The following is a 7,176-nucleotide window of genomic DNA, read 5'->3' as shown; positions in this document are numbered from 1 at the left end:
TCCTTGCCTTTGTGGTTTTAATTTGTCTCTTCTAAATGTGGGAGAGTCCAATTCCTCAACCAACTCATCTTTGACAAAGCCTCCAACAACAACCACTGGGGAGAGGAGAACCTATTCAGTAAATGGCGCTGGGAAAACTGGCTGACCACATGCAAAAGATTGAAACAGGACCCCTACCTATCACCACACACAAAAATTGACCCTAAATGAATCAAAGACCTAAACATAGAACCTTAAACTATAAAAATCTTAGAAAACGCAGGAGACACCCTTATGGAAATTGGAACTGGGAACCAATTCCTATTCAGAACCCTAAAGGCCAATATCTTAAGAAATAAGATAGACAAGTGGGACCTCATCAAATTAACGAGCTTCTGCAAAGCAAAAGAAACCATCAAGAGAGCAGGGAGACAGCCCACAGAATGGGAAAAAATATTTGCCAACTGTATATCTGACAAAGGACTAACATCTAGGATCTACAAGGAACTCAAGCACAACAAAGGGAAAACAAACAGACCCTTTAAAAAGTGGGCAAAAGATGTGAATAGTCACTTCTCAAAATAAGATATACAGGCAGCCAAAAGAGACATGAAAAAGCGTTCAGCCTTACTCATCATCAGAGAAATGCAAATCAAAACCACACTGAGATACCACCTAACCCCTGTAAGAATGGTCATTATTAATAAAACAAACAACAACAGATGCTGGCGAGGATGTGGAGAAAAAGGAACGCTTCTACACTGCTGGTGGGAATGCAAATTAGTGCAACCTCCTTGGAAGACAGTGTGGTGATTTCTGAAAGAACTAGAAATTGATCTTCCATATGACCAGCAATTCCCCTATTGGGAATATACCTGGAGGAACTCAAATTATTCTATAAAAAAGATAGCTGCACACGTATGTTTATTGCAGCTCTATTCACAATAGCAAAAACATGGAGCCAACCATGTTGCCCATCGAAGCTGGACTGGATAAAAAAGATGTGGTACATATACACAATGGAATATTATGCAGCCATAAAGACGGACAAATATATGGACTTTGCAGCAACTTGGATGGATTTAGAGTCTACCATACTCAGTGATTTATCACAGAAACAAAGAATAGAGTTCCCCATGTTCTCACTAAGAGGATCTTGAACAATTATTATGCTATAAGAAAGAGATTGGCAGTAGTGGGAAACTATCAGGGGAGGGGGAAGTGGGATTGGCAGTTGAGGGAAACTGCTAAGGGAGGGAGGGGCATACCTCATCAACAAGGGTACCTGTGTGATCAATGTTTATATACCTAACCCTGAATTGTACCCCACATCTTTATAATAAAATTTTTTTAAAAAAATAAAATAAATGTGGGAGAGTCAGGAATTTTTTATCCTAAATGAAAGTCTGTTTTCTCATTGGTGTATTCAACCCATTTACTTTGGATATATTTGGACTTATTTTTTTCAAGATACCATTTTATACTTTTAAAATTTGTGCTTATCCCAATCTTATTCTTCTCCTTTTCTTCCTTCTTTTGGCGTTTCAAAGATGTATTTGCTGGGATAGAAGCGAAACTGTTGTAACAGGGAGACTTTAAAATAAGAACCTTAACTAGGACAAATGTTGATTTCTTCCCAGAGAGCAGTTCAGAGGTAGGCTGGGGATGGGGCAGTGTGCCTTCCACAGTGGTGGCCAACTTTGCCACATAAGGTCACCCAGGGACCCAGGCTGGTAGACCGGCTCCACCACCCTTAATGTTGAGTCTCCATGTTTGAATCTCATGTGATCACTCCAGTTGCCATTTTCTAGCCAGTGAAAAAGGAAAATAGAGAGGAAAACAAGCAGTTTCTCTGTAAAAAGTTTATTTGGTTGCACATGCCACTCCTACTTGCTTCCTGGCTGCCACAGAAACTGGGAAATACGGTCTCTGTGCTGAGCTAAAATTTAGAGCATTCTATTATTAAAAGGAAAAAAGGGGAAAAGGATCTTGACAATAACGTTTTTTTTTTTTTTTTGAGTTGGAGTCTCACTCTGTCGCCCAGGCTGGAGTGCAGTGGCACACTCACGGCCACCACAGTCTTGACCTGCTGGGCTCAGGCAATCCTTCTGTCTCAGCTTTCCAAGTAGCTGGAACTACAGGCGTGCACCACCATGCCCAGCTAATTTTTTAATTTATTTACTGCAGAGACAATGTCTTGCCAAGTTGTTCAGGCTCGTCTTGAACCCTGGCCTCAGCTCCCTAAAGTGCTGGGATTACAGGTGTAAACCACCATGCCTGACTGACAATAACATTCTGATTCTTCTTACTCCCTTCCTGTTCTACATGATTCAGTGTATTGTTTTAATAATATTATTCTATCTTGCTTTAAAAAAAAATCTCTGATGAGGTCATAGTTGTTGTTGCCATCACTATTTTCCAATACACTGTTGCTTAGATTGATCCACATGGTTGCTAATTTTTTGCTTATCATTTCTTCTTGCCTCTTAATCCTTCCTTCTGTGTTCAATTTCACTGTTCTTGAAGAACATTGCATTAGTTCTCTTTTGCTGCTTAACAAATTATTCCAAAACTCGGTGGATTGAAATATTTATTACAACGGTTTCTGGAATTTAGAATATGGCATGGCTTCTCTGAATTCGTTGCTTCAGGGTCTTTCTCGTAGGCCACAATCCAGGTGTCACCTGGGGATTCGGTCCTCTCAAGGCTTGATTGGGGAAGGATCTGCTTCTTAGCTCTGATAGTTGACAGGACTCATTCTTCATTAAACTGAAGCCTCAGTTCTCTGCTGGCTGCCGGCCAGAAGCCGCCTCAGTTCTTTGCCACCTGAGTTTACTTCATCAGGGCGTGTAAGCCACGAGGACTTACATGAAAGACAGCAAGATGGAAGCCACGGTCTTATAACCTTATCACAGAAGTGACCGTGCATCACTTTTTGCTCTCTCCTATTTACTGGAAGCAAATCACTAGGTTCAGGACATACTCAAGGGAAGGGGATTACACACTCAGGTGTGAACATCAACTGGTGGGGATCATTGGGTGCCAGGTCAGAAGTCATCTACCGTGAGTATCCTCTTTCTAAGTTCTTTCAGTCAGAGACTGATGGCAGTAAGCTCTATCAATCTTCATTGGTTTAAAAATACAGCCATGAACTGCATGACAACACTTCTGTTAATGGTGGATTACATATATGATGGTGGTTTCATAAGATTCTAATGGAGCCGAAAAATTTCTGTGGCCTAGTGACATTGTAGCTGTCATAATGTTGCAGGCAACTCATTACTCACGTTTGTGGTATGCTGGTATAAACAAACCTAGAGCACTGATCATCATTATTTCAGAGTGTACTCCTTCTACTTACAAAAAACAGTTAATGGTCAACAGCCTCAGGCAGCTTTTTCAGAAGTATTCCACAAGACGGTATTGTTATCATAGGAAATAACAGCTCATGTGTGTTACTGCCCTGAAGAACTTCCAGTGGGACAAGAGGTGGAGTTGGAAGACAGTGATATTGATGGTTCTGACCCTGTGTAGGCCTAGGTTCATGTGTGTGTTTGTGTCTTAGGTTTGAACAAAAAAAATTTAAGAAGTAAGAAAAAAACTTTAAACATTTAAAAAGAGAAAAAGCTTATAGAATAATATAAAGAAAGAAAATGTTTCTGTACAGCTATACAACGTGTGTTTTAAGTTGTTTATTACGAGTCACATTTTTTAAAAATTAAAAAGTAAGCTTTATACATTTCTACTTTGGAAAATAAAAACTATACAGTAAACTAAGTTTACTTCATTATTGAAGAGAGACTTTTTTTTTTTTCTGAGTCAGAGTGTCACTCTCTCATCCAGGCTGGAGTACAGTGGCACGCTCATAGCCACCACAGCCTCAACCTGCTGGGCTCAGGTGATTCTTCCTCCTCAGCCTTTCAAGTAGCTGGAATCACAGGCACGCACCACCATGCCTGGCTAATTTTTTGATTTATTGTGGAGACGAGGTCTCACCAAGTTGCACAGGTTGGTCTTGAACCCCTGGCCTCAGGCAATCCTCTTGCCTCTGTCTCCCAAAGTGCTGGGATTACAGGGATGAGCCACCACGCCCGGACTGAAGAAAGACATTTACAAAAAACAAGTATTGTGCCACCTAAGTGTCCAGAGTTTATAAAGTCTACAGGAGTGTACAGTGATGTCCCAGGCCTTCACATTTACTCACCAGTCACTGACTTATCCAGAGAACCTTCCAGTTCTGCAAGCTCCATTCATGATAAGTGCCCGAGACAGGTGTACCAATTTTTATCTTTTACGCTGTATTTCTACTGTTCTTTTTCTATGTGATAATATGTTTAGATATACATATAATTACAATTGTGTTACAATTACCCATGGTATTCAGTACAGTAACATGCATATAGGCTTATAGCCTAGGAGCAAAAAGCTGTTCCATCTAGTCTAGGTGTGTATTAGGTTATACCATCTAGGTTTGTGTAAGTACACTCTATGATATTCACATAACGATGAAACCACTTAATAGTGATTTCTCAGAAGGTATCCCTGTCACTAAGTGGCATATGACTATTTTTATTTCCTTCTGAGATACCAGTTGTAAGTATGATACCATTTGATATTGTCCTACTAGTCAATGATGTTGCATTTTTTTTTTTCAGTCTTTTTTCTCTTTATACGTCATTTTTAAAGTTTCTATTGCTGTGTTTTCAAGTTTACTGGTATTTTCTTCTGCAGTGTTACTGGATTTTTTGTACATTTAGAAATTTAAGCACTTCCAAATGATTCAACATGAAAGAATAAACAGTGGAAACTTGAAAATATTTAAACTAAACAGTAAAGAAAATTATGTTTCAGACTCACTGGATGCAATCAAACATACTGCTTAGAGGGAATTTAAATACTTCTTTTAAAAAACAAAATCAGGCTGGGAGATCGTGAAGATTAGCATGACAATTTATTTAAATATCAGTTATAGCTTTGATTTAAATTTGGGAAACTCACCAATAGCATCACCTATGTTTATAAATCGCCTTGGGGTGGAGTGGTAATTTCTTGGGATGAAATCTTCAGACTTAAAAAAACATTCAGATAGTAAGATCGGATGCTTTCTGACTTCATTTCTCAATTATATGGATCCTGTAGAATCTTAAGCATCTACTGTTGAATATGGCGTTGAAAAAACATGCACCAATAATAATAAAATGACAATTTCTTGCACTCATGCCCTGGATTTGGGACCAAGAAGATCTGGGATTGAATTTTGGATCTACTACTTAATATTAAGTATGATTCTAAGAAGGTCACAACCACTGTATGCCTCAGTTTCCTAATCTGTAAAATAAGAGGGCAGGGATTGTTTGTTTCATTCACCATTGTCTCCAGCACTAGCATGGTTGGTTACATACTTAGGATGTCAATAAATATTTGTTAATTAAAGCCATTCCTACTCTACAGTGTTGGTGTGATAATTAAATGTGATAAAAATTGAGAAAGTTCCCAACCAAGATATTAAATGGTTGCTCTGACAAGGCTCTGTATCTTACTTGTGTTTTAGAGTTACAGAAACTGTTTCCCCCAGAGAATATCTTTTCCAAGGTCTCAGACCTCCTAAGGGGTAGACCTTGGATATGAAGATGAGTAAGACAGCATCCCTGTTCCATGGCAGCTTCAGTCCATGGCAGCTACACAAATTATATGTAATGGACCAGAAACAACCATGATGCTCAGAGTAGGTGCTCACTAAACATTTAATTTTTATGGCACTTTATACTTTACAAAGCACTTTCATGAACATTATCCCATTCAAAACAATGGTTATGATATGCTTTGTGAGAATAAACCAGGTTTTCGGTGATCAGCAGAGGATGAGGTTCTGTTGGGTGGAATAAGCCCTGCTTCATATGAGGGAAAGATGGAATTTGAGAAGGGAGTTATAGTTTGAATGTTTAATCTTTATAAAGGGGTGGAAGGAAACTAGGCCTTTTGTCCTTTCTCCTTCAGTCTTATGAGGATAGAGCAACAAGTTGCCATCTTGAAAGTAGAGACTAGGCCCTCAGCAGACACCAAACCCACTGGCTCCTGGATCTTGGACTTCCCAGTCTCCAAAACTGTGACTAAATCTGTTCAGCCGGGCTCGGTGGCTCAGCCTGTAATCCCGCGCCTTGGGAGGCCGAGGTGAGTGGATTGTCTGAGACCCACCTGGGCAACTTGGCAAGACCTCATCTCTATAATAAATCAAAAAACTAGCCGGGTGTGGTAGTGCACACCTGTAGTTCCAGCTGCTTGGAAGGCTGAGGCAGAAGGATTGCCGGAGCCCAGCAGGTCCAGGCTGTGGTGGCCGGGAGCGGCCACTGCATTCCAGTCTGGGCGACAGAGTGAGACTCCAGCTCAAAAAAAAAAAAAAAAAAGAAACTTATGTTCTATGTATATTACTTAGTCTGTGTGGTATTTTGTTATAGCAGTATGAACAGACTAAGATAAAGGGCTTAAAAAATGATAGATGGATGGGATTTTGAAAGAAATCAAAGACGGAGAGGAGGGAGTTTTATAGACAAGGGCATACATAAGCAAACAGACAAGCGAAAGCATGTCCTCAGGAATTCCTTATTGCTCAATCTGTATTCATGGCCATATGTTTACAAATCCTCTCTGGAATTCTGCTGAATATCTGATATTTGTAATTTCTGAAATTAATCCTCACCCACTTTAAAAAATCTGGAGAACGTTTTTTCCAGTTTTAATCTTCATACACATGCTAAATGAATTCTGATGATCACTAATGGAAGTTACGTGACAATCTTAATTTATTTGCAAATACTTGTTGAACCCTTGATATTTTCAAGACTCTTGTAGCTGGAACTGTGGAGGCTTCTAAGATGAATAATATAAACAATTGCTCCATGTAGATAAAGAACTACTTTATGAAACAGAAAGCTGTAAGTGCCACAACTGAGTTGCAGCTGGATTTGCTAGGGAGGGCTGACAAGAGAGGGGATGTTGGTATTTCTCCCCCAATTCTCTTTCTACAGCTAATTCATTTGACCTTGGAGATTTGATCTTTTACAACAAAAAGTTCACTGTTCTTTTACAACCTCTCTTCAGAATTACTTGTCAGGTTTTGTCATGCTCTTTCTTTTTTCTTATTTTTTTTTTTTTTTTTGGGTTGAGTCTCACTCTGTCGCCCAGACTGGAGTGCAGTGG

The sequence above is a fragment of the Carlito syrichta genome, unplaced genomic scaffold (genome assembly GCF_000164805.1).
Source record: "Carlito syrichta isolate Samal-C Ts95f unplaced genomic scaffold, Tarsius_syrichta-2.0.1 Scaffold302396, whole genome shotgun sequence".
NCBI lineage: Eukaryota > Metazoa > Chordata > Mammalia > Primates > Tarsiidae > Carlito > Carlito syrichta.
This window is presented reverse-complemented; position numbering follows the sequence as displayed.